This window comes from Narcine bancroftii, chromosome 4 (assembly GCF_036971445.1).
Source record: "Narcine bancroftii isolate sNarBan1 chromosome 4, sNarBan1.hap1, whole genome shotgun sequence".
In the NCBI taxonomy this organism is placed as follows: domain Eukaryota; kingdom Metazoa; phylum Chordata; class Chondrichthyes; order Torpediniformes; family Narcinidae; genus Narcine; species Narcine bancroftii.
This window is the reverse complement of record NC_091472.1, coordinates 106,265,108-106,292,122: the sequence shown is the minus strand read 5'-3', so window position 1 is coordinate 106,292,122 and position 27,015 is coordinate 106,265,108. Positions and strand designations below refer to the sequence as shown.

Here is a 27,015-nt window from a genome sequence, read left to right as displayed (position 1 = left end):
GTGTTGTGGACAGTGAGGTAGATTACCGTAGATTAAAAGGTGATTTAGGAAGGCTGGAGGTGTGGGCTGAGAAATGGCTGATGGAATTTAATACAGATATATGTGAGCTGCTACATTTTGGAAAGGCAAATTTAAATAGGTCATATACATTGAATGGTAGACAATTGAGGAGTGCAGAACAAAGGGATTTAGGAGTTATGGTAAATAGTACCCTCAAGGCTGATACTCAGGTAGATGGTGTGGTGAAGAAGGCATTTGGAATGTTGGCCTTCATAAATCGGAGTATTGAATTCAAGAGTAGGGATGAAATTGTACAAGGCATTGGTGAGGCCAAATTTGGAGTACTGTGTACAATTTTGGACACCAAATTATAGGAAAGATATAAACAAAATAGAGAGAGTGCAGAGAAGGTTCATGAGAATGTTGACAGGATTTCAGGGTCTGAGTTACAGGGAAAGGTTGTGCAGACTGGGGCTTTTTTCTCTGAAGCGTAGAAGATTGAGAGGGGACTTGATAGAGGTGTTTAAGATTTTAAAAGGAACAAACAGAGTAAATGTGTTTAGGCTTTTTCAATTAAGAAAGGGGGAGATTCAAACTAGAGGATATGGTTTAAGATTGAAGGGGGAAAATTATAAGGGGAACATGAGGGGAAATTTCTTTACGCAGAGGGTGGTGGGGATGTGGAATGAGCTTCCGGCAGACGTGGTCGAGGCGGGATCATTGGTTACATTTAAGGAAAGACTGGATCGTTACATGGATAGGAGGAGACTAGAGGGGTATGGACCGGGTGCTGGTCAGTGGGACTAGGAGGGTGGGGATTTGCTACGGCATGGACTAGTAGGGCCGAACTGGCCTGTTCTGTGCTGTAAGTGGTTATATGGTTATATAGTATATGTTCAGGTATCTTCTCCCCTATTTTATCTAGTTCTAATCTGGTCCAATCTGGTTTTTCCCTTGTTTGATAAAAATCTGATAGGTATCTTAATTGTGCGGCTCTATAATAATTCTTAAAGTTTGGTAGTTGTAAGCCTCCTTGTTTGTGCCATTCTGTTAATGGTATCCTCGGTTTCCCCCCTTTCCATAAGAATTTCCTTATTATTTTCTTTAACTCCTTGAAGAATTTCTCTGTTAGGTGTATTGGTAATGACTGAAATAGGTATTGTATCCTTGGGAAAATGTTCATTTTAATACAGTTTATTCTTCCTATCAGTGTTAGTGGTAAGTCTTTCCAATGCTCTAAGTCGTCTTGTAATTTTTTCATTAATGGATGGTAATTTAGTTTATATAGACGGCCGAGGTTTTTATTTAGTTGTATACCTAGGTATCGCATTGCTTGTGTTTGCCATCTAAATGGCGATTCTTTCTTAAACTTTGTGAAATCCGCATTATTCATTGGCATTGCTTCACTTTTATTTGCATTGATCTTGTACCCCGATACTTCTCCATATTCCTTCAATTTCCTATGTAATTCTTTTATTGATATTTCTGGTTCTGTTAAGTATATTATAACATCATCTGCAAATAGACTGATTTTATATTCCTTCTCTTTTATTTTTATCCCTCTTATTTTATTTTCTGTTCTTATCAGTTCTGCTAGTGATTCTATAGCTAACGCGAACAGTGAGGGAGATAGTGGACATCCCTGCTTTGTTGATCTGCTTAAGTTAAATTGTTTTGATATATATCCATTTACTGTCACTTTCGCCAATGGCCCCTTATATAGTGCTTTAATCCAATTAATATATTTCTCTGGTAGGCTGAATTTTTGTAGTACTTTGAATAAATAATTCCATTCTATTCTGTCAAAGGCCTTCTCTGCGTCTAAAGCAACCGCTACTGTTGGAGCTTTATTTCCTTCTACTGCATGAATTAAGTTAATAAATTTACAGATATTGTCTGTTGTTCATCTTTTTTTAATAAATCCAGTTTGGTCTAGATTTATTATTTTTGGTACATAGTTGGCCAATCTGTTTGCTAATAGTTTAGCTATTATCTTATAATCTGTGTTAAGTAGAGATATTGGTCTATATGACGCTGGTGCAAGTGGATCTTTCCCTGTCTTTGGTATTACTGTAATTATTGCTGTTTTGCTTGAATCTGGTATGCTTTGTGTTTTATCAATATGGTTGATTACTTCCAGGAGGGGAAGAATTAATAAGTCTTTAAATGTTTTATAGAATTCTATTGGGAATCCATCCTCTCTTGGTGTTTTATTGTTCGGTAGTTTTTTTTAATATCTCCTGTAATTCTTCTATTTCAAATGGTTTTATTAATTTATTTTGCTCCTCTGTTTGTAATTTCGGTAGTTCAATTTTAGTTAGAAATTCATCTATTTTGTCTTCTTTCCCTTCGTTTTCAGTTTGATATAGTTACCCGTAGAATTCCCTGAAGTTTTCATTGATCTCCATTGGATTATAAGTAATTTGTTTGTCCTTTTTCCTTAATGCCAATACCATTCTTTTAGTTTGTTCTGTCTTAAGCTGCCACGCTAGAATTTCTCCTAGCTCATAATATTTCTGTTTTGTCTTCATTATGTTCTTCTTCACCTTATATGTTTGTAGTGTTTCATATTTTATTTTTTATCTGCCAATTCTCTTCTTTTAGTTGTATCTTCCTTTATTGCTAATTCTTTTTCTATATTTGTTATTTCCCTTTCCAACTGTTCTGTTTCCCAATTGTACATAACTTATTATTTGCCCTCTGATGAACGCTTTCATTGCGTCCCATAGTATAAACTTATTTTTCACTGATTCCGTATTTATTTCAAAGTACATTTTAATTTGTCGTTCAATGAATTCTCTAAAATCCTGTCTTTTAAGTAGTATGGAGTTTAATCTCCATCTATACATTCCTGGTGGGATGTCCTCTAACTCTATTGCCAATAACAGGGGTGAGTGGTCCGATAATAGTCTAGCTTGATATTCCGTTTTCCAAACTCTCCCTTGAATGTGGGCTGATAACAGGAATAGGTCTATCCTTGAGTATGTTTTATGTCTACCTGAATAATATGAATATTCCTTTTCCTTTGGGTGTTGTTTCCTCCATATATCCAAAAGTTGCATTTCTTGCATCGATTTAATTATAAATTTGGTTACTTTGTTCTTTCTGTTAGTTTTTTTTCCAGTTTTATCCATGTTTGAGTCCAAATTAAGGTTAAAATCCCCTCCTATTAGTATGTTCCCTTGTGTATTTGCTGTCTTCAAAAAGATATCTTGCATAAATGTTTGATCTTCTTCATTAGGTGAATATACATTGAGTAAATTCCAAAATTCTGAATATATCTGACGTTTTATCATTACATACCTCCCTACTGGATCTATTATTTCCTCTTCTATTTTGATTGGTACATTTTTATTGATTAATATAGCTACTCCTCTGGCTTTTGAATTATATGATGCTGCTGTTACATGTCCTATCCAATCTCTCTTTAATTTCTTGTGTTCCACTTCAGTTAGATGTGTTTCTTGTACGAATGCTATATCAATTTTTTCTTTTTTCAGTAAATTTAACAGTTTCTTCCTTTTGATTTGGTTATGTATTCCATTAATATTTAAAGTCATATAGTTCAACATAGTCATTTCATACTTTGTTTATCTTTCCTTTCCGTTTCCTCATAACCACCTTCCCTTCTTATCCATTTCTGCTTTCTTTTTTTGAACACATTATAAGACAACTTTTCTAAAACATAAAATATTTCCACTATTCTCATATCTAAAATTCCTTTAACCCCAATAGTCCCTCCCCTTTCTGAGTTGCCCTTTGTCCCTTGTCGGGCAACCACATCTCCCCTCTCCATTTGGATTTGCGAATCCGCTCGCAAGCATCAACTGATTTTGCAGTGACTGTTATTCTTCCCCACCCTGCCCTCCCCAGAAATGATTTTAATCTTCATATATAACAAAGGTCACTCTCTTAATTCCCTCCTTACTTCCTTTCTTTCCCTTCTTAGTTCTTACCTATACGATCGATCGATCGATAGATAGATAGATAGATTGTTGTAACAAGAACAAAAATGACATCTCTTCATCTCTCTGTCTGTTTTGTAGTTGTTCTGCAAATTTTCGTGCTTCTTCCGGATCAGAGAATAGTTTGCTTTGCTGCCCCGGAATAACTATTTTAAGTACCGCTGGGTATTTTAACATAAATTTATAACCTTTTTTCCATAGGGTCGTTTTTGCTGCATTGAACGCCTTCCTCTTCTTCAGGAGTTCAAAACTTATATCTGGATAGAAAAAAATTTTTTGACCCTTGTATTCCAGTGGTTTTTTGTCTTCTCTTATTTTTTTCATTGCCTTCTCCAATATATTTTCTCTTGTTGTATATCTTATGAATTTTACTAGAATGGATCTTGGTTTTTGTTGTGGTTGTGGTTTAGGGGCCAATGTTCTGTGTGCCCTTTCTATTTCCATTTCTTCCTGTAATTCTGGTCTACCTAGGACCCTGGGGATCCATTCTTTTATAAATTCTTTCATATTTTTGCCTTCTTCATCTTCCTTAAGGCCCACTATCTTTATATTGTTTCTTCTATTATAGTTTTCTATTATATCTATCTTCTGAGCTAACAGCTCCTGTGTTTCTTTAACTTTTTTATCAAATTCTTCTAATTTCTTTTTTAAGTCATCTACTTCCATTTCTATGGCTGTTTCTCGTTCTTCCACCTTGTCCACTCTTTTTCATATATCTGTCATGATTATCTCTAATCTATTCACTTTTTCTTCTGTACTTTTTATTCTTCTTTTTATTTCACTGAATTCTTGTGACTGCCATTCTTTTACTGTTTCCATATATTCTTTTAAAAAAAATATATCCATGTACTTTCCCTTCCCTTCATCTTCCATTTCTCTGTGTTCTTCCTCTTCTTCTTCTAAGTCCACTCCAGGATCTGTGTCCTTTACCTCTGACTCTTCTGGTTTTCTTGTTGGGTTGTTTGTTATATTTTGTTTGGTAGTTTTGGTCTTCTTATTTTTTTTAAAAGTGTCTTGGTGTTGGTCTTCTTCCTCTGGGTTGGTCATCTGTTGTTTCTTTGATTTCTTATTTTTATTCTCTTCCTTCTTGTTCTCGTTATTTTCTATGTTTTCCTGTTGAGAGTCTTGCTGTTGTGTTGTAGTTGTCTGTTTCAGCTGTGGAGATTTACTCCTCAGCTGGTCCCCCCTCACGTCAGTGTTATTTTTGTCTTGCGCATCGCGCATGCGCGAATCCTCGTGCATGCGTGATTGCGCACTTTTGTTTAGCTCCGTGAGCCATTTTTGTAGTCCTGAGTTCGGGGTTTCCACTGACCTCAGAGAGTGGGCTTCTCTCACCACGACGGGCCTCCTCGTACCGGTAAAGCCTTCACCTTCCTCCTCCGACGTCCTTCCTTCTTCTTTTCTTCCCGTTGTTTTTGGTTTTTCTTTCTTCGCTGCCATTTTCTCCACACTTTCACTTTGTTATGGTTTCTATGTTTGTGCCTTTGTTTTTTCTCTATCTTTCTTTTACTTTTCTGGAGAGGGCTGCAGTTCCCCTACCGGCCACTACTCCATCACGTGACTCCTCAACTCCACACATTCCTCAAGTAAACTGTTCTCCCATCTGGAATCTAGAGGTACTGTAGCACTTGAGACCCTGATGTCCAGATGGGGCAACAGTTTTTTCCCCCCAACCCATCAGACTCCTGAATTCCCAGAACATTAGTGGATAGTGGATAGTGGATTAGTGGATGGCAGTCATCTTCAGCGCAAATTCCAGGATATCCAAAATGAGTGATGGACTAGCCTCGCCAAACGAACCCAGCTCAGCGCGGACATTGGCGACTTCAGGGGTTTTTATGAGGCTCTTTAGGCTGCATACGGCCCCTCACCCCAAATCCAAAGACCGCTGCGCAGCTCAGACGGCAAAGTCCTCCTCAGCGACAAGATCTCCATCCTCAACCGATGGTCAGAACACTTCCAATCTCTTTTCAGTGCCAACCGCTCAGTCCAAGAATCCGCCCTGCTCCAGCTCCCTCAACAGCCCTTAAGACTAGAGCTGGATAAGGTCTTCACCCGGGAAGAGACATATAAGGCAATTGAACAACTGAAAAGTGGCAAAGCAGCAGGTATGGATGGAATCCCCCCCAGAGGTCTGGAAGGCTGGCGGTAAAACTCTGCATGCCAAACTGCATGAGTTTTTTAAGCTCTGCTGGGACCAAGGAAAGCTGCCTCAGGACCTTCGTGATGCCATGATCATCACCCTGTATAAAAACAAAGACGAGAAATCAGACTGCTCAAACTACAGGGGAATCACGCTGCTCTCCATTGCATGCAAATCTTCGCTAGGATTCTCCTAAATAGAATAATACCTAGTGTCGCCGAAAATATTCTCCCAGAATCACAGTGCGGCTTTCGCACAAACAGAGGAACTACTGACATGGTCTTTGCCCTCAGACAGCTCCAAGAAAAGTGCAGAGAACAAAACAAAGGACTCTACATCACCTTTGTTGACCTCACCAAAGCCTTCGGCACCATGAGTAGGAAAGGGCTTTGGCAAATACTAGAGCGCCTCGGATGCCCCCCAAAGTTCCTCAACATGGTTATCCAACTGCACAAAAACCAACAAGGTCGGGTCAGACACAGTAATGAGCTCTCTGAACCCTTCTCCATTAACAATGGCATGAAGCAAGGCTGCGTTCTCGCACCAACCCTCTTTTCAATCTTCTTCAGCAGATTGCTGAAACAAGCCACAAAAGACGTCAACAATGAAGAAGCTGTTTACATCCGGTACCACACGGACGGCAGTCTCTTCAATCTGAGGTGCCTGCAAGCTCACACCAAGACACAAGAGCAACTTGTCCGTGAACTACTCTTTGCAGACGATGCCGCTTTAGTTGCCCATTCAGAGCCAGCTCTTCAGCGCTTAACGTCCTGTTTTGCGGAAACTGCCAAAATGTTTGGCCTGGAAGTCAGCCTGAAGAAAACTGAGGTCCTCCATCAGCCAGCTCCCCACTATGACTACCATCCCCCCCACATCTCCATCGGGCACATAAAACTCAAAACGGTCAACCAGTTTACCTATCTCGGCTGCAGCATTTCATCAGATGCAAGGATCGACAACGAGATAGACAACAGACTCGCCAAGGCAAATAGCGCCTTTGGAAGACTACACAAAAGAGTCTGGAAAAACAACCAACTGAAAAACCTCACAAAGATTAGCATATACAGAACCGTTGTCATACCCACACTCCTGTTCGGCTCCGAATCATGGGTCCTCTACCGGCATCACCTACGGCTCTTAGAACGCTTCCACCAGCGTTGTCTCCGCTCCATCCTCAACATTCATTGGAGCGACTTCATCCCTAACATCGAAGTACTCAAGATGGCAGAGGCTGACATCATCAAATCCACGCTGCTGAAGATCCAAACTGCGCTGGGTAGGTCACGTCTCCAGAATGGAGGACCATCGCCTTCCCAAGATCGTGTTATATGGCGAGCTCTCTACTGGCCACCGAGACATAGGTGCACCTAAGAAGAGGTACAAGAACTGCCTAAAGAAATCTCTTGGTGCCTGCCACATTGACCACTGCCAGTGGGCTGATATCACCTCAAACCGTGCATCTTGGCACCTCACAGTTCGGCGGGCAGTAACCTCCTTTGAAGAAGACCACAGAGCCCACCTCACTGACAAAAGATGAAGGAGGCAAAACCCAACACCCAACCCCAACCAACCAATTTTCCCTTGCAACTGCTGCAACCGTGTCTGCCTGTCCCGCATCGGACTTGTCAGCCACAAACGAGCCTGCAGCTGACGTGGACATTACCCCTCCATTAATCTTCGTCCACAAAGCCAAGCCAAAGAAAAGACGTGGATAGTGTACCAAGGAATTTTATTGTATGTTTTAATATTTTAATATTTCAATGCATTTAACTTCTAACATATTTTTGTAAATATGCCGTGGTCCTGGAGAAACGCTATGAACGATAAAGGTGACTTGAGTTGGGAAGGAGTTTAAAAGAATAAGCCATTTTTTCCCCACCACACAGAGGGTGGTGGGTGCCTGCAATGAGCTGCCAGGAGTAGTGGTGGAAACATATACAATGGTCGCATTGAAGAGGCTTCTAGATATACACAAGAATCTCAAGGGGATGGAGCAATATGTACCAAGTACAAGCAGCAGAGTTTTACTTTAATTTGGACATCATGTTCGGCCCAGACACATGGGCCAAGGGTCTGTCTCTGTTCTGTACTGTTCTATGGTCTATGGTAAATGTATGGTATTATGATAAACATTAAGTAACTAATTTGATCCCTTTCTTAGTTATCAATTTACAATCTGAAATGTATAAACACAGCATACAATTATTCTAGAATAAGGGAATACTTTTTCCATGGTCTATGCAAAACAATGTACTTCAGATGGAGGCTTGTGAATGCACCCTATGGACTTTAGGCTCAATTAACTTCACTTCTGTACACTTTGAAAGTTGTAATTACAGAGATTCTCAGCATTTGTTTCATATTAATGGTAGGCATGTTCTATACCATTACATGACAATAAAGGAATCTTGAATATTTGCGGCCCCAAGGGTATTTTTGCAGGCAAATCAGCAAATTCTAACCAACTCCATTGATAATTAGAAAAATAATCAAACAAGGGTCCATCAGAAATACCACTTAAATTTAGTTTGTTCTTCACCTTAAATACAGCTATTCATTTCACATATGCTTTTGTTTGACACATGACACATGTAGACACACACAAAAAGAAAAGTTGAATTGATACATATATTGAGAAGAGAGATTATTATTAGCCTCCTTTGAATAAGTGGTTACTTAAAATACTAACAGCAAATTAGTTATAAAAATGAGTGCTCTAAATATACTGACCCAGAGTGAAGCAGCTCTAAATATACTGACCCAGAGTGAAGCAGGTCTGGACAATTTAAACAGAAGTGTGACAGGAGCAGCATTTCCCAGAGCTTAGACATCCATTAAAACAAATCAACGTGCCCCCCTGTATCCTGTGAGTTGCTCTCCCAATTCCCACAGCAGGTCACTCTGCTGGGTGACCCAATGGGAAGGAAACTACTTTTGCAGAGATTGTGCAAGGAGGTCATTCATAGAAAGTTGGGTTGACTATCAAACAACATTGTCCATTGCAAAGATTAAAACCTTGTGTTTTTAATTCTTAGTTAATTTTGTGCTTATCTCTTAAAGAAAGACTGTTGTTTGTAGTGTTATGTCGTAATATCTGTACAGACTAAGAGTTTGCATCTCATTCTTCAATGAACTATGAAGGGAACGTGAGCTCGAGATAATTTTCTTTGAATTTGCCTTATTTCTTCTTGTATATCTCTTTGAAGTTCAATATCATTATATTTTTAAATACAGTATATGCTTTGTTTATTCATCATTATGAAAATCTTCATGCGAAGTTATGAAAAATGTTGATCTGTTTAATCAATGAATCAAGCTACATAAAGCTGCATCTGCAAAGTTTGGTTTATTGGATTAAAAAGATAGTAATTCAGAATATCGTGACACATTTTGAAATTAGGATATATAAGAACCTGGCAAGTGTCACCTATATTTTGATTCAAAGAACATTTTTAAATTGTGAGCTTTGTTTGGAAGAAAGGCTCGTAAAATTTGTCTGAAAGAACTCTTGTTAAAATAAAAGAGACATACTTGCTGTAACAATAGAATATTCCAATTCTGTGAGAATTTGTCCATTTTGTCTGCAAATTGCGCAGTTTCAACCAAGCCAAGGGCTGCAAAACACCTGTGACCTTGGAAAGATAAGATACAGCTCTGGCTTGCAGAATCTGGCAGGAAGCCCAGAATTTGTTATTATAAACACCTGATAATCCAGCTTGTGTGAAGTACCACAAGATTCAACCAAGCAACAATCCTCTTAAAGGGACCAAGTAAAATATAAATTTGTTTACAGTTCATACAAACCAAGATACGCCAGGAAAAGACAGGCTGCAATGTGAAGAACTCAAAATGGATAAGAAGAAGCCTCATCGGACTAAAGACCTCATGCAAACAGCTCCTCTCAAAGAATTATTTGGTTGTGAGTTGAGCCAGCAAGGTGGACTAACAATGCTTGGCAGGAGGTTGGAGCCAGCCACCAAAGAAGAAACGGCTTCAACTGCCAAGCAAGAAGACTCCAATAAGGCACTGCAGATCTCAATGGCTGACTTAAAGGTTAGTGGAACTGGAACAGATGAATGTATGTTGCAAGGCCCCATTGGTGCTGTACCAAGCGAAATGCAGAAGATAGAGACTCAATCAGCAGTATCTGAAAGTTCAGATGTGAATCCTGATTATAGTATTTCCAAGGTTATGAGCACAGGAAGATCTTCAAAGTCTTCAAAGGCACCTGGTGCAAGTACAGCTTCACGTGCTTCAAGCATATCAGCTATGCATGCTAATGCGCAAGCAGACTTGGCACAACATGAGTGGTTGGAGAAAAGATATTCTTTTGAGGATAAAGAAGCTGAAATCAGGAATCAGCAACTGCAGTTACAAATGGCTAGTGAAGAACAAAATAGATTATTGGATAGAGAAAAGACTAGACCTTGAGGAACAATGTTCTAGGAATATGGCCAAGTTAAAGGCATTAGCTCAGGCTTCTACAAGATTTATCACTCAAAGTGAAATACCCAAAGGGCCAGCACCTAACATTCCAGCAGATCAATGGGTACCACAACCACAGAAATGAATATACTCAAGCAAAGTGTCATGGGTGTCGCTGCTAGTGCTCATATGACAAGGACCAATCCTATGGAAAGAGCTAGCGACAGTCAATCTCTTCACAGCGCACAATACAAGGATCTTCCCGAAAGGAGGAGTATTTCAAAAAAGTTGATCATACTCAACCATTGATGTCTCTTTGTGTTGTTGAAGAACAAGCGACAAGACAAGGATCTCCATCAATGCCCGCACTTACAACTCGAAATCCTACACCTATGGCACCAGTTCAAGATCCATTTTCTCCATTAACCTTAAGACAACCAGTTGCAAGCCATGGTGAAAAAGATAATATATCACTCAGCAAAAAAAAAATAAATTTATGCTATGTTGGCGCAGCAACAAGGTTAATACTGTTTACCCAAGAAAGAAATTCCAGTTTTTAAATGGAGATCCATTACAATATCTGATGTTCATGAAATCTTTTGAACATCACATTGAAAGTAATACTAAAAAGACCAAAGATTGTCTGTATTACCTGGAGCAGTATACTGGAAGACAGTGAAGGAATTAGTCAAAAGTTGCCAATATATGGGTCCAGACCAAGGTTTCAAAAGGGAAAAAGAATTATTGCATCCTCATTATGTCGATGAACATAAAATCCCAAGGGCCCATAGAGACAAGATTCTTTCTTGGCCAGCAATAAAATCAGAGGACACAATGGCTTTACAAGCATATGCATTCTTTCTGAGAGGATGTATTAACGCAATGGGAAGTAGTGTATATTTGCAAGAGCTGAATTTGCTTGCTAATTTGTCAAATATTGTAAATAAATTACCTTATAAGCTGAGGGAGTAATGGAGAACCAAAGCTGCAGAACTTAAAATGATTCCTGGAAGGGTTGTCACTTTTGAGGATGTTGTACAATTCTTGGAATGACATGTGTATGTTTACACCACACCAGCATTTGGCAATATTAAGGATACTTCAATAGTTCCTAAAGATGTAAAGAAATACAAGTCATTGTCTCAACAGAAACCAAAGGGAAGTACCTTTGTTACTGCTGTGCCAGATACAAGCACAAGAAAGAACAAGCAAACAAAGGAGAAGGAAGATCAGACTGTTCAGGAAAGCTGTTTGTATTGCAAAGATAAGAATCCTTTAAAAAGATGTTCACGATTGGAGAAAAAGTCGCATGATGTGAAATTAACCTTTTTAAAGAAGAATGGAATATGTTTCTGTTCCTTGTGTATAGGGCGCATCAGCAAAACTTGTAATAAGCGACCCAGTTGTGATATATGAAGTTTAAATCATCCCAAGTTACTGCATATTCAACAAAGTTGAGAAGAAGACAAACAATCTAAATCAAAGACTAACATGACAGTCAAAGAGAAGGCTTCAGCTCCGGTTCAGACAAACAGTCTTACTGGGCCAATGACAAAGCCCTCTCAATAGTTCCTGTGCAGGTTAAGGCTAAAAAGGGGAGCTTCATTCTGAAGACCTACGCATTTCTTGATCCAGGAAGTACTTCATCATTTTGTACTGTTGAATTAATGAAACGATCTTCATGGTAAACATTACAGATATTGTTGATGAAAATGATGAATGATGAAAAGAACATTGAAACCAATATAATTTCAGGTTTAGAGATTGCTGGATTGAATTGAATAGTAATGAATTTTGAGATCTTCCAAGAGTATATACTCTGAAGACTATGCCTGTGAATAATCAGGATGATATCAAACAGTGGGATCATCTAAAAGACGTTTGTTTATCCAAGACTGATGCTAAAATCGAGATGTTAATTGGATTAGATGTACCAAAGGATCTAGAAGTAATAAGAAGTCAAAATGACAGACCTTGTGCCATGAGAACGTTGCTTGGATAGACAATTAATAGATCATTAGGAGGAAAAATGAATAATGATCAGGAGTCACCAAATGTATATGTCAACCGAATTTCAGTTGTCAAACTTAATGATCTGTGGGACCAACAGTTTAAATTTATTTCCCTGAATGTCTAACAGACGAAGAAGGATAAACAGTTTCGGGATTTAGTTTCAAATTCTGTTAAACATGTTAATAGTCATTACTGTATAGCATTACCTTTGAAGAAAAGGGAAATTTGTTTAACAAATAACAAAATAATTGCAGAACAGCATATGCTGAATTTAAAGAGAAAATTCAAAAGAAATTCTTCCTTTCATTTAGAATATAGAAAAGTCATGTTGGGCATGATAATCCAGGGTTATAGAGAAAATGTATCAGAAGATATTTTGGAATGTAAAGATGATAATGGATCTAACTTTACAGGAGCTCAATTAGTGTTACGAAAAGCAATTCAAAATTGGAATCAACATCAAATTCATGATGCATTTCTTCAGAAAGAAATTAGTTGGATATTTAACCCACCCACAGGATCACATCATGGAGCTGTGTGGGAAAGAATGATTAAATCAATCAAGAAAATTCTTAATTCCACTTTGAATAGTCAAATACTCAATTATGACTATCTTCAGACAGTATCATGCGAAATCAAAGATATTTTAAATAGTCATCCAATAACGAAAATTTCTGTCGATTCAAATGACATCGAGGCTCTTATATCAAATCATCTCTTACTTCTCAAATCTAGGCCTTAATTACATCCGGGTCAAAATCAGAAAAAATATATTGATGTAAGATTCATCAATATCTGTAAGTTCAGTTTATTGTGGATTTATTTTGGAAAAGATGGATTAAAGAATATCTTTCATTATGCCAAGAGAGACAAAAATGTTCTAAAGCAAAATGCAATTTTTTATGTGGAGACATTGTAATCATCATGGACAATTCTGCATCAAGAAATTCTTGATTGCTGGGGAAAATCGTGGATACAGTTCCAGACAAGAAAGGTTTTGTTCGGCAAGTACGGATTAAAACCAAGAATGGTTACTTAAATCAGATAGGTTTAAACCTTCTGTTTATGATTTATGGTTTTTTTTTGTACTTTTTCTTTAAGGATTTATTGTTTTTGTAGAGTTACTATGACATCATACGCTTTAATATCCAAGCGGACCGGGAGTTTTCTTCTCATAATTGCAATGACCATGGTAGAGGTGAGCTCTCAAGAAATTTTTCTTTGAATAATCATTATTATTCATTTATTATCATTTTAATTTGTTTATATTTGTTTGAAGTTGAGTATCATTATCATTTACAATATGCTTTATTATACTCATCGTTACGAAGTGCGAAGCTATGAAAATGTTTATTCGCTTTTATCAACAAAAAATTAAAGCTATAGCTGCAATTATGAAGTTTGATTTATTTGGATGAACAAGGTACAATTCAGAATATCAAGGCTTACTTCTCTTAGAAGATGACATGTTTCGAGATTGAAGCTGGGAAGTGTCACCTACACTCCCCTCATTCTTTCTTTGGCTTGGCTTCGCGGACGAAGATTTATGGAGGGGGTAAAAAGTCCACGTCAGCTGCAGGCTCGTTTGTGGCTGACAAGTCCGATGCGGGACAGGCAGACACGATTGCAGCGGTTGCAAGGGAAAATTGGTTGGTTGGGGTTGGGTGTTGGGTTTTTCCTCCTTTGCCTTTTGTCAGTGAGGTGGGCTCTGCGGTCTTCTTCAAAGGAGGTTGCTGCCCGCCAAACTGTGAGGCGCCAAGATGCACGGTTTGAGGCGTTATCACCACTGGCGGTGGTCAATGTGGCAGGCACCAAGAGATTTCTTTAGGCAGTCCTTGTACCTTTTCTTTGGTGCACCTCTGTCACGGTGGCCAGTGGAGAGCTCGCCATATAATACGATCTTGGGAAGGCGATGGTCCTCCATTCTGGAGACGTGACCCATCCAGCGCAGCTGGATCTTCATAAGCGTGGACTCGATGCTGTCGACCTCTGCCATCTCGAGTACTTCGACGTTAGGGGTATAAGCGCTCCAATGGATGTTGAGGATGGAGCGGAGACAATGCTGGTGGAAGCGTTCTAGGAGCCGTAGGTGGTGCCGGTAGAGGACCCATGATTCGGAGCTGAATAGGAGTGTGGGTATGACAACGGCTCTGTATACGCTTATCTTTGTGAGGTTTTTCAGTTGGTTGTTTTTCCAGACTCTTTTGTGTAGTCTTCCAAAGGCGCTATTTGCCTTGGCGAGTCTGTTGTCTATCTCATTGTCGATCCTTGCATCTGATGAAATGGTGCAGCCGAGATAGGTAAACTGGTTGACCGTTTTGAGTTTTGTGTGCCCGATGGAGATGTGGGGGGGCTGGTAGTCATGGTGGGGAGCTGGCTGATGGAGGACCTCAGTTTTCTTCAGGCTGACTTCCAGGCCAAACATTTTGGCAGTTTCCGCAAAGCAGGACGTCAAGCGCTGAAGAGCTGGCTCTGAATGGGCAACTAAAGCGGCATCATCTGCAAAGAGTAGTTCACGGACAAGTTTCTCTTGTGTCTTGGTGTGAGCTTGCAGGCGCCTCAGATTGAAGAGACTGCCATCAGTGCGGTACCGGATGTAAACAGCGTCTTCATTGTTGGGGTCTTTCATGGCTTGGTTCAGCATCATGCTGAAGAAGATTGAAAAGAGGGTTGGTGCCAGAACACAGCCTTGCTTCACGCCATTGTTAATGGAGAAGGGTTCAGAGAGCTCATTGCTGTTCCTCAACATGATTATCCAACTGCACGAAAACCAACAAGGTCGGGTCAGATACAGCAATGAGCTCTCTGAACCCTTCTCCATTTACTCCCCTCATTAACCAATCAGCAAATGGCTCATCACCACAACAATGTTGACCTCAATCCTGTTGGTTTTTTCCTTTCTCCAACCCATCTCTCCTCTCTACCCCCACCCCACCAAACACTAACTGAGCTCATTTTCTCAATTTTCCAATTCTGACACATGGTCTTTAACTTAAAACATGAACTCTGCTTTCCGCCACCACTGCCCCCACCCCCCCCCCACAGATGCTACCTGTCCTGCTAATAGTTTTCAGAACTTTGTTTTTGTTTCAGATTCCCAGCTCTGAAGTTTTCAATTTTCCTCTGCAGTATATCTGCACAGTTTCCCTCCCACCTCCCCCCCCAATAAGTATAAATTTAACTTCTTAATTTGATGCATGCCTGTAAACATTTCTCCTTGAATAACCACAAGCACTAGAAATCATTATGTTGGTACATTGCATTTATTCTTTAACAAGTTTTTTGATGAAATAATGCAAATAGTTGATAAGGAAAATGCAGTATTTGTGGGGGAAATGAGGGGAAGGAGTTTGATGAGATCCTTGTTACAGGTTTGTGATTAAAACTAAAGCAAGGGAATAAAAGGGACAACAGTAGCATGGGAAAACAATTGTCTAAATGAAGGGATCCCTGAGATTGGGAGGAGGTGCAGAGTTCTCCAGGTGTCAGAGCTGGGACTAAGACAGTTATGTAGCAGTAGCTACACTGGTCCTGCAATAACACACGCAACCAGACGGGTTGAGCTCAGTGAGCAGACTAGTTTATTGCAGGGTGCTGGGCTGCACTTGTACTACTCCAAGTCCGGGCCTGGCTGAGAACCGCGCTGGAGGGCATTGACGTCATCCGGGCATCACGTGGTCCCCAAGCGCGGGTTTCTGAGCCCCGAGCTGGAAGAAAGGGAAACTCCCGACAGCGCCATTTTGGCCGGTTGCCCCGCCGCGTGGCTTACAAGCGGGGCCGATTTGTCTGCCTTGTGGTGAGCCGCCACAGATACTCATATTTTAATAACATGGACAGCCATAAATGTGAAGGTTCCAAATGTGTAGATGACACAAAACATCTGCGACACAGAGAATTGTGAAGAGAGCATTAATCAACATCAAGGAAATAGACTGGCTGGTAGAATGAGCAGATAGGCTGCAAATGAGACTTAAAGTGAAGAGATTCACCAACATCTGTGGGGGAAAAAAACTTTCTAAAGAAATGCAGGTTAGCCACTGTAACTTGCCCTTAGTGTGCAGTAGAATCCAGGGAAGATTTGAGGTGGTGGGGTGGGGAGGGAGGATACATAGGACAGAGGGAAAATTATTGGGAAAGAGATTTCTCCGTGAAACAGTATACACCTAATGGTCCAACATGTCATAAGGAAATATGGGTTTGTTTGTGGCATAAATGAATGACTTGAATGAATAGGAAAGTGGGTGAACGAGTCAGTTTGCAGACAGCACCAAGATTGGTCGAATTGTGGACAGTATAGAGGACAATCAAACAATACAACAGGATGTATATCAGTTACACATATGGGCAGAGAAATGGCAGATGGAGTTTAATCCTGACAAGTGTGAGGTGTCTTTTCCCCAAGTTAAAAAAGTCAGATACCGGAGAACATGTGTTTAAAATGAGGGAGGGAGGTAATCTTAAAGGAGATGTGTGGGGAGAGTTATTAATTTTACACAGAGAGTAATGGGTGCCTTAAATAGGCTGTCAGCATTTGAGGTGGAAGCAGATACAGTTAGAGCATTTAAAAGGCTTTTAGATTGCCATATGAATATGCAAACAATAGAAGGAAATGGATCAGGTGCAAGCAGCAGTTATATTTTAAATTGGGCATCATGTTCAGCACAGACGGGGCCTGATCCTCTGCTGTACTGTTCTACATTCTTCAGTAAATATATAGTAATATTGCTAACAAAAGGTTGTGTAAACCAGGAAAGTCCCAGGTCAGATTTCTTTCCGCATTGCCAATTTAAAATAAGTAATCACAGAAACATTGCATCTAATTATTCTTGAATTAGGGAAGGGGGCAGCGATTCAATCTGGTAAGCACAGCCAGAAAGGTGTGCTTGTGAAGCAGGTGACAATGGAATGAGGAGGCCGGGCTGCAGTACTCTGTTCAGATAAATTCTCCATTGTCACCCACTTTCACAAATGAGGTCAATGAGCAGTTTCACCAGATACTACATGGTAAACAACATCAATGGAATTGTAACTCACTGAAGGTCTGGCAGAGGGAGTAAGCTTGCAACTACAATAATCAGTCTGAATAGCAATTTGAGACATTCTACACCCACATATTATAAACATGCCATGGGAATAAATAAACGTAACTGCTTCAAGTAAGCCTAGTACTAAAAGTACAACTGTGCTAATGCTTTAGAAATGGGTAACCTCAATTGCTTTGAACATTTCCCAGAAATACAAGCCAGAAAGTTTTTGTTTCTGAACTGTGATCCTAAATGACACATAATTGCTGGAGTTTAGAAGAGAGGCGACCCAATAGAAACTTACAAATTTTTGACAGGACTCTCGATGCAGGAAAAATGTTGCCTTATGGCAAGGACGTTTGGGGGACATGGTTGGGTAGCGGTTAGCACAACACCTTTACAGCAGCAGCGATCAGGACCAGGGTTCGAATCCTACGTTGTCTATAATGTGTGACAGATTATAGATGTTTTGGGAGATAAATTGGGCAGGTTTTTTTTTAAGTGTAGGTCACATACAAACACTTTAAAACAGATCTTATTTAAAATACTAGAGCTCTGCTCATGCAAGACAGGCCGGCTCCAAGTCCCTTTGCAAAAGCTTTGGAGAGTGCCCAAAAGACTTCACTAATGGATTGTTGTTTACAAAAAGGCAACAGATGAAAGAACTATGGGAGCCACAGGCTGTTTGGAGTGCAGCTTGCTGTTCTAAGAGGGTCATGTGGTTTTGCAAGCAGAGAGAGTCAAACAAGCATTTTCTTCTCTGTGTGTGTGAGAGAGAGAGAGAGAGAATTCAGTTCTGCAGTGCTAGTCAGCAGCAGCTGGGACTGGAACAGAACAAGCTGGAAAACTTGTGGAAAAACCCCCATTTTGGAAGACAGGGTGTGACTGTCTGGTCAAAGCCCTTGTGGTTCATGCAATAGGAGAGCACTGGCTGCCTAATGTTTTACTTGGAATAAGTGAAACAAAAAGGAACTCTGTGATGATCTGAAAGAAAGAGGTTATCATCTGGAAAACCCTGATGGGGCAAGTTTCTTCATCAAGACACTGAAGTGGCTGGTTACAAGGAATCAGTTGTAGGGGTCCAGTGAACAAAAAAATCTCTCTGAAAACTGACAAGAACTTTCCTGAGCAGTAACCATTTACCTTTCAAGCACCAAAGCCTGGTGAACTTCATAAATGTTAAAATCTGTGCACAGTATAAGAATTGCCTACAACCAGTAAACTTGTAGGAATGAGAAGTGAGATTGGACTGTGAATCAAAGAATTTTACTGAACTTGTATACACACTTCATACATGTGTGGTTAGAATTTGAAGGAGGTAATTTAGGTTAGTTAAGTTAATAGTTTTGATCCTGTTTTAATGTTAATTAAAAGAAACTTTTGTTTAAGTTATCAGTTGTCTTGGTGAATATCTATTGCTGCTGTGTTTTGGGGTCCTCTGGGCTTGAAACAAAAGAGTTTGTATGTTCTCCCCATATTTGCATGGGTTTTCCCTGGGGGCTCCAGTTTCCTCCAACCATTCGAAACATACTGGGGATGTAGATTAATTGGATGTAAATTGGGAGGCATGGACTTGTGGGCCGTAATGGCAGGTTACCGTGATGTATGTCTGAATTAAAATTAAGAACCAGGGGTACAGCCAACTATACAAGGGAGGAAATTTGGGATGGAAATGAGGAGAGAGGTCCTTATCCAAAAGCAAGGAATCTGGAATTCTGCAGCAACGAAAGCAACTGAAGCCATATCATTCAATACATTCAGAGTGGAGTTGGATATTGAACTAAAAGTGAGAGAGATCAAAGGGAGGTAGCAGGAATAGGGAACACAGTTTGGATGAACATCCATAGTCACATCAAATGGCAGAGCAGGGCAGGATGCTCCAATACTAGTCCAAGTTGTTTTGTCCTTCAACAATAAACAGAATTGTGCTTTGTGGTAAATTCTGTGATTCAATCCAAAGTATAATTTTTGATCATCATCCACAAAATTACAAGCACTTCTCATCAGGTACTTTTTGAGAGTTGATTTATCTATGATAAATAATGGAAAGCAATTACCATATTCCCTCATTGAGATCAGTAATCTCTACTTCCAAATCATGAAACGAGACTGTCCTTGCCTCAGCTCCGACTGCTGGAATAATTAACCATCTCCAGACATTCAAAGCATGACTAGTGAGCTTCTCATCCCTTCGAGGGATGAGACCCCTTTGAGGGATGCCTACCCTGAAGAAGTTCTCCTTTGTTTTCTGAAGGGAGTTCTGTAAGATTCTCTCTCACTGCTCCCCGTCTGTAATCCCTGTTGCTCTAAAACTCTACAACCATGTACTCACCCAGATTTGATTCCACACCCACACTGACTTCCTTGATACTTGCCTCCATCGCCATCTTGTGCCTCATGGTTTCCAGCTCTGATTCTAGGCCTCAGTTTGGCCCCAGCAAGGATCTCAGACCACCCACAAATTGGAGTAAAAACACCTGATTTTCCGTCTCATCACTCTCCAGCTAGATGGCATTGACATCAACTTTTCCAGTTTCTGCTAACCTGCTCTCCTCTCTCCCTTCTTTCCCCTTTTCTGCTCTCCCTTTCTCTTTATTCACCCAGCCATCCCTCCTCCCCTTGATCACTGTTATCCCCTCCCTCCCTTCTCAACCTATCTCCCTCTGCCTTTGCGACCATGCCTCCCCCCCTCTTTTGTTCAGATGCCTGCAAACATTTTTCCATACCTTGATGAAGGGCTTACACCCAAAATGTCAGTTATGCATTTTTACATTTGCTATATAAAAGGACACTGTTTGACCTGATGAGTTTCTCCAGCTTTGTGTTTTTACTCCAACCACAGTGTCACAGATTTTGATTTTACTTCTTTCTCTTATCCTCTGTTACCTTCTTCCAAAATTCCATGGATTCTAAAATTGTTACAGTGGATTTGAGGGTAATAAAGCCTGCAGGTGCAGCAGATAATCAGGAAGGCAAATTGGATGCTGGGTTGCATCACTAGATGAACTGAGTTTAAGAACAGTGAGGATCTGCTGCCACTGTACAGCATACCTGTACAGCATGCAGTTCTGGTCTCCTTACTTGAGAAAAGATATATTGGCCTTTGAGGTGGTTCACCAGGCTGATTCCAGAGATGAGGGGATTTGCCCATGAGTAGATGGGACTATACTCACTGGAATTCAGAAGAATAAGAGGGTATCTTATAGAAAACATAAAACTCTAAAAAGGATAGTTAGAGAAAGGAAACTTGTTACCTCTGGTAGATGCAGACTAGAACTAGGGGAGAGCCTAAAGGTTCAGGGGAATAGTTTGGGATGGAGATGAGGAGGCATCTGCCCAAGGAAGTGGTAGAGGCAGCCTCATTAAATATATTGAGGACAGTTATATATATTTTTGCAATATTCTGGGAATTGTGGGTTGTGGGGAGCTGAGTCCACAGCCAGATCATCATCTCACCAGCAGAGCAGGCTCGATGGGCCTGATAGCTTCCTCCTGCTCAGATTTTTTATGTTCTTATTACCCCAATATGTCTGAAATTGAGAAGGAAAACAGGGTCATTTAGTTAGCCTAACATTAGTAAAATCAGAGACGTGACTGCGCTGGGTAGGTCACGTCTCCAGAATGGAGGACCATCGCCTTCCCAAGATCGTGTTATATGGCGAGCTCTCCACTGGACACCGAGATAGAGGTGCACCAAAGAAGAGGTACAAGGATTGCCTAAAGAAATCTCTTGGTGCCTGCCACATTGACCATCGCCAGTGGGCTGATATCGCCTCAAATCGTGCATCTTGGCACCTCACAGTTCGGCAGGCAGCAACCTCCTTTGAAGAAGACCGCAGAACCCACCTCACTGTCAAAAGACAAAGGAGGAAAAACCCAACACCCAACCCCAACCAACCAATTTTCCCCTGTAACCGCTGCAACCGTGTCTGCCTGTCCCGCATCGGACTTGTCAGCCACAAACGAGCCTGCAGCTGACGTGGACATTACCCCTCCATAAACCTTCGTCCGCAAAGCTAAGCCAAAGAAGAAGAAAGAGTAAAATCAGAACATCCTGAAAAGAAAGAGAATTCAGGAAAGTCCACGAATTGATGCAATCACAAAGCAGGTTCGCCAGCAGCTATACTTTGTGAGTTGCTGAGGAGATTTGGAACGTCACCGAAAACTCTTGTAAACTTCTACAGGTGTAACGCGGAGAGCATTCTGGCTGGTTGCATCACTACCTGGTATGGAGGTACCAACTCTCAGGACAAGAATAAGCTCCAGAGGGTTGTTAACTCAGCCTGTGACATCACGGGCTCCAGACTTCACTCCATCGAGGACATCTTCATGAGATGGTGTCTTTAAAAAAAAAGCAGCTTCTATCCTCAAAGACCCCAACCACCCAGGCCATTCCCTCTTCACTCTGCTACAATTGGGGAAAAGGTACAGGAGCCTAATGAGCCCTCAGCAGCACAAGGACAGCTCTTCCCCACTGCCATCAAATTCCTGAATAATCAATGAACCAAAGACACTGCCTTATTTTTGTCCACTATTATATTTTATAGTTATGTTGTAAGATGATTATAATATGAATGTTTGCTCTATGATGCTGCAGTAAAACACAGAGTTTAATGACTTGTTCATGACAAATCCTGATATTGATTTTGATATATTTCTGTAAGGAAAAATATCAAGTTTGTCAAATGCAATGAAGGATGTAACCAACGCAGATCAAGGGAACCAAGCGGATATGGTGCATCTGAATTTTTGGATGGATTTCGATGAGATAATAAGGACAAGCTGAGTGAGTTAACAGGAATGCAGAAAATGGAAAATAATGTGGAAAAATGCAGTTATTTACTCAGTAATTTCAAAAGGCAAGAGTTCAGATTTATTGTCAGAGAACATACATGACATCACATACAACCCTGATATTCTTTTTCCTGCAGGCAAGGCAGAATTACCACTTATTGATAGTGCAAAAATACTGTACTCAGAGTCCACATGTAAACAAATAAAGTGTAAACAAACTGACTGTGCAATACAGAGAGGAAAAAAAAACAATGAAGTACAAAAGTAAGAGTCCTGAAATAAGTCCCTGATTGAGTTTGATGTTGAGGAGCCTGATGGTGGAAGGGTAGCAGCTGTTCCTGAATCTGGTGGTGTGAATCTTGTGGCACCTAGGTCTCTTTCCTGATGGCAGCAGCGAGAATAGAGCACGTGCTGGGTGATGCACATCCTTAATGATTGCTGCTGCTCTCCAACGGCTGCATCTCCGTAGATGTACTCAATAGTGGGGAGGGTTTTGCCTGTGATGTCCTGGGCTGTGTTCACTACGTTTTGCAGGGCTTTACACTCAGGGGTATTGGTGTCCCCATACCAGACAATGATGTAGCTGGTCAGCACATTTTCCACCACACATCTAAAGTTTGGCAACGTCGATGCCCAAAGGGAGCTAGGAGAGCTTGTGCAAATGCTACTGAGGCCAATCAGCATATGCAGCAAGCATTTTTAAAATAAATTGATATCGGCCTTTACTATTAGATCATTTGAGTACAAGAGTAAAGATGTCTTATTGTCATATACAATATCGACAGTATTGTGCAGAGTTCTTGTCTCCTTACCTGATTTGTTTTAGCAACCCAAGTGCCCCAAAACACTGAAGGGTGCAGAAAGTGCCAACTTATCCAAGTCCATTGTAGGTACCAACCTCCCATCTACTGAAGGTATCTTTGTTAGACACTGCCTCAAAAAGGCAGCCAAACTCGTAAAAGACTCCCCCCCCCCCACCCCCCACTTTTCACCAACATCACCATGGTCACTCTCTCTCTCGGGCAGAAGGTATAGAAAGAAGTCTGAAGACTACCACCTCAAGGGTAAAGAAGGGTCTTTATTCAATAAATGCTCTTAAACATCCTCATATTGCCCTAACAAAACTGCAGTGGAAGCACCAAAAGATCTGTCTACGCTACTGAAATGCCACTTTTTTTTGGCACTATCTGCATAATGAGAATATTTATTTGTGTCACTCCTTTTGTCTTGGCATATTGTGTAATTTAAATTACATGATGGTATTTGGTGTATCTTACGCACCTGTGTGGCTGCAGCAAGTAAGAATTCATGTGTCTGACTATAAACTTATTATTAAAGGAGGAGGGATTTGGCACAGAGTTAATCTCACAGAATTGAACAGGTTTTCCACATGAATAGAGTTTGAATGGACTAAGACAATGTTCTCTCATTTAGAAGAAAGAGTGGACTTCACTGAAAGAATTGAAGTGTTTGACAGATTGGATTAAAAAAAAATCTAATTTTTGGTGAGGACAGAATGTCATGCATGTTACATTATAAATGGTGTATTATGTGACGATAATAGAACCTTTACCTTTTTACAAAGGATTGCAGCCTTAGAATACTCTAATGGAGCTCTACAGCCCAACTTATCCATGCCAACCTCACTGTCTACCAAAGCTAATCCACTTGCCTACATTCAGCCTATTTCTCTCCAAACCCTTCCTATTCATGTGTCAGTTTTAACTGTATTTTCATCTTTACAATTGTAAATGGTTAGCAATCTGCATCTCTGATGAGGAGAAATGCCTTCACTTGGAGAGTGGTGAACTCTCGACTCTGTTGGCCTGGGGAGATTGAAGTGACTGCATTCACTCATAACAAAACATTCAAGATCATCATCTGACTATGCATATGCAACCAGTCAAAACAGCTTTTCTCCAGACCACAGTGCACACACATTCACCCACCATACACAGCACATATATACATAAAATTTTTAAAATTTAATTAAGAGATACAGCACAGTAACAGGTCTTTCTGGCCCACGAGCCCACGCCGCCCAAATACACCCACGTGAACAATTAACCTACTAAATCCATTAGTCTTTGGAAGGTGGGAGGAAACCAGAGCACCCGGAAGAAACCCACGCAGACATGGGGAGAGCATAAAATCTCCTTACAGACAGGAGTGGATTTAAACCTAAGTCGCTGGCACTGTAATAGCTACAAGTTAAAATAAATATTTTGGAATAATTTACGTTACATTTACAAGCAACATGTTGATAAATTCCTGGATGTGAAGTGAATCGAGGGACATGGAGATGACGCAGGGAGTAGCAGCACAAATAATAGTCCAAAATTATCACATAAATAATCAACATACATATGTATAAATATTTGGGATGATTTACACACTTATAGGATTCTGCTCATTAATACAGTTTATGTCCTCCTCCAAAAATCTGTGGTCATCCAAAATTCTCCAAAATCTGACTCATAATGTTAACCAAATTCCCCCAGTCCAGACAATAATGGCCATGCAAACTCTCCCCTTAATTACCAAATAACTTCAAGTCCATTTTCATCAATATACTACCACAGCGCTGCTCCAAATGTCGATGGCTCTCTACAGGCTTTAAACAGCCTGTTAAAAGAGCAGATGATATCTGCAAGTAAAATCCTGCAACTGTGAGCTCTGTGCCCAGATGGCACTCAACAGCGGCCATGAGGGGTTGGAGATTCCAGGGAAGCAGTGGACCAGCACAGGGCACCAAAAATAGGGATAATTCACCCCCCCCAACTCCAAGATGGAGAAGCATGGGAAACAACCCTACAAGGTCATGGTGGATTTCCTTGAATGGCAAGTGCAGATTGCAGTAGTGTTTAGAGCAGGGGTGTCAAACTCAAATTCACGGAGGGCCAAAATTAAAAACTTGGACTAAGTCGAGGGCCGAACTAAATATTTATTGAAAATTTTCAACAACATCTGCATGTTTTCTCTTCCTTCAACATATGTAATGTTAAACTTTAGGATATAACTTTAGGAGGATAATGTTACAGGACAGGAGTAGGTAGCTCAAATTCACCCTTTGCTTGACCTGAGGGAAACCTATTTGGTCCCTGTGGAGATGTTGTCAGCATTCACAGGCTGTGTCCATTTTGGCCTGCATCAGGACTCAGCATTTCCTGCTCACTCCTCAGGCTCTAGGCCTCTATTCACCCTCGACCCACCATCCCTCTACCTGACCAGTCCTTTACCCAACCTCTACTCACCCCTCACTCCACTCGCTCTGCCTCTACCCACCCCATCCTATACACGCCCCTCTACTGCCTCTCCCCTCAACCTGTTCCTCCCTCTACCTGTCTCTCACCCTCTAATCACCCCTCCCATCCTCCCCTTTTACCTCTTCCCTATCCACCCCTCCTTCTACTCATCCCTCCCTCTAACTGCCCCTCGCACCACCATAACTTCCCCTGCCCATTACTCCTCACCTACACCCTCTGCCCATCCCTGCTTACCCACCCACTCAGGCCCAGCGCGCTGCCGATCAGCCTTTGCGGACAGCCACCATCTCTCTCTTCACGTGCAGGGCCGAATCAGCCATCCCTGGGGTCCGCGCGGGTGCAAGCGCTGAAGGCCGTGGCGACCGGGAGAAGGCCGTCCGGTGCCAGTGCGCGGGGCTTGCGCTGCCCGGGGGCCGTGCGCAGCCTGCCATGCCCATCGCGCCGACAGGAAATCCGCCGCACCGCTCGACAGGTGGGAGAAGTGACTGGTTGTGCGGGGAGCCTTCCAATCGGCTTGCCGGCTGATGACATCGACAGACTTCTCGTGTTACAATTTCTCGTGTTACAATGGGGAAGGATGTGCAATGAAGGGGGAGGATGGCGGAGGTGACATTACCAAAAAACAGCATCGGCTCTCGCTGCAGGGCGGGCCACCTCTAATACATTTTTGAAATGATCTTGTGGGCCAAATATAATTTGGCCCGCGGGCCAGAGTTTGACATATGTGGTTTAGAGTTATCAAAGACACTCCAACAGTGAGCAAAGATGTAAGGAGGTCCAAGTCATGGCCTGATTCAAGAATAAAAGGAAGCATCTTTGCCACCATGGTGACAGCTGCAGATAAGGAAAATGACAAAGGAACTAAGGAAAAGGAGTTTTCCTGCTGTGAAGAACTCCTTATTCTGTGGAGGTGGACATGCTTTGGAGATGTGTCCACAGATGGAAAGCAGGGCAAATAGGGAGAAAAATCACTTTCCTAAAAGAAAATGGAGAGCGTGTTGTCTGTCTGTGAAAAGGCCACATCAGAAAAAGCTGCAGGAAGCGACTTAGCTGCAACAAATGCAGTTTAAATCATGCCAGATGCTGCATATCCTCCTAATGAAAGGAAATGGAAAAGGAGCAAGCAAAAAGGAAGGAAGCAGCTGAAAACAGAGCTGTAGCCTCTGTTCAGACAAGTGATCTTACTGGGGCCGATGAAGATAACTGCAAACTCTGTCTGTACAAGTCAAAGCCAGGAAGGGGAATGCAACAGTGCATACTTATACATTTCTTGACCCAAGGAGCACTGCATCATTTTGCACCGTGGGGCTAATGAATCAGCTGAATCTTCTGGGAAGATGGTCAAGGATTCTATTGAGAACTATGGGTCAAAGGAAGGTCATTGA

General features: G+C 41.1%; 1 protein-coding gene across 2 annotated transcripts in view; it reads right to left on the bottom strand.

The window, feature by feature from the left end:
* The window catches only part of LOC138760958 (ras and Rab interactor 2-like), a 216,276-nt gene that overhangs the window by 143,301 nt on the left and 45,960 nt on the right, over window positions 1-27,015 (bottom strand). The window lies entirely within an intron of this gene.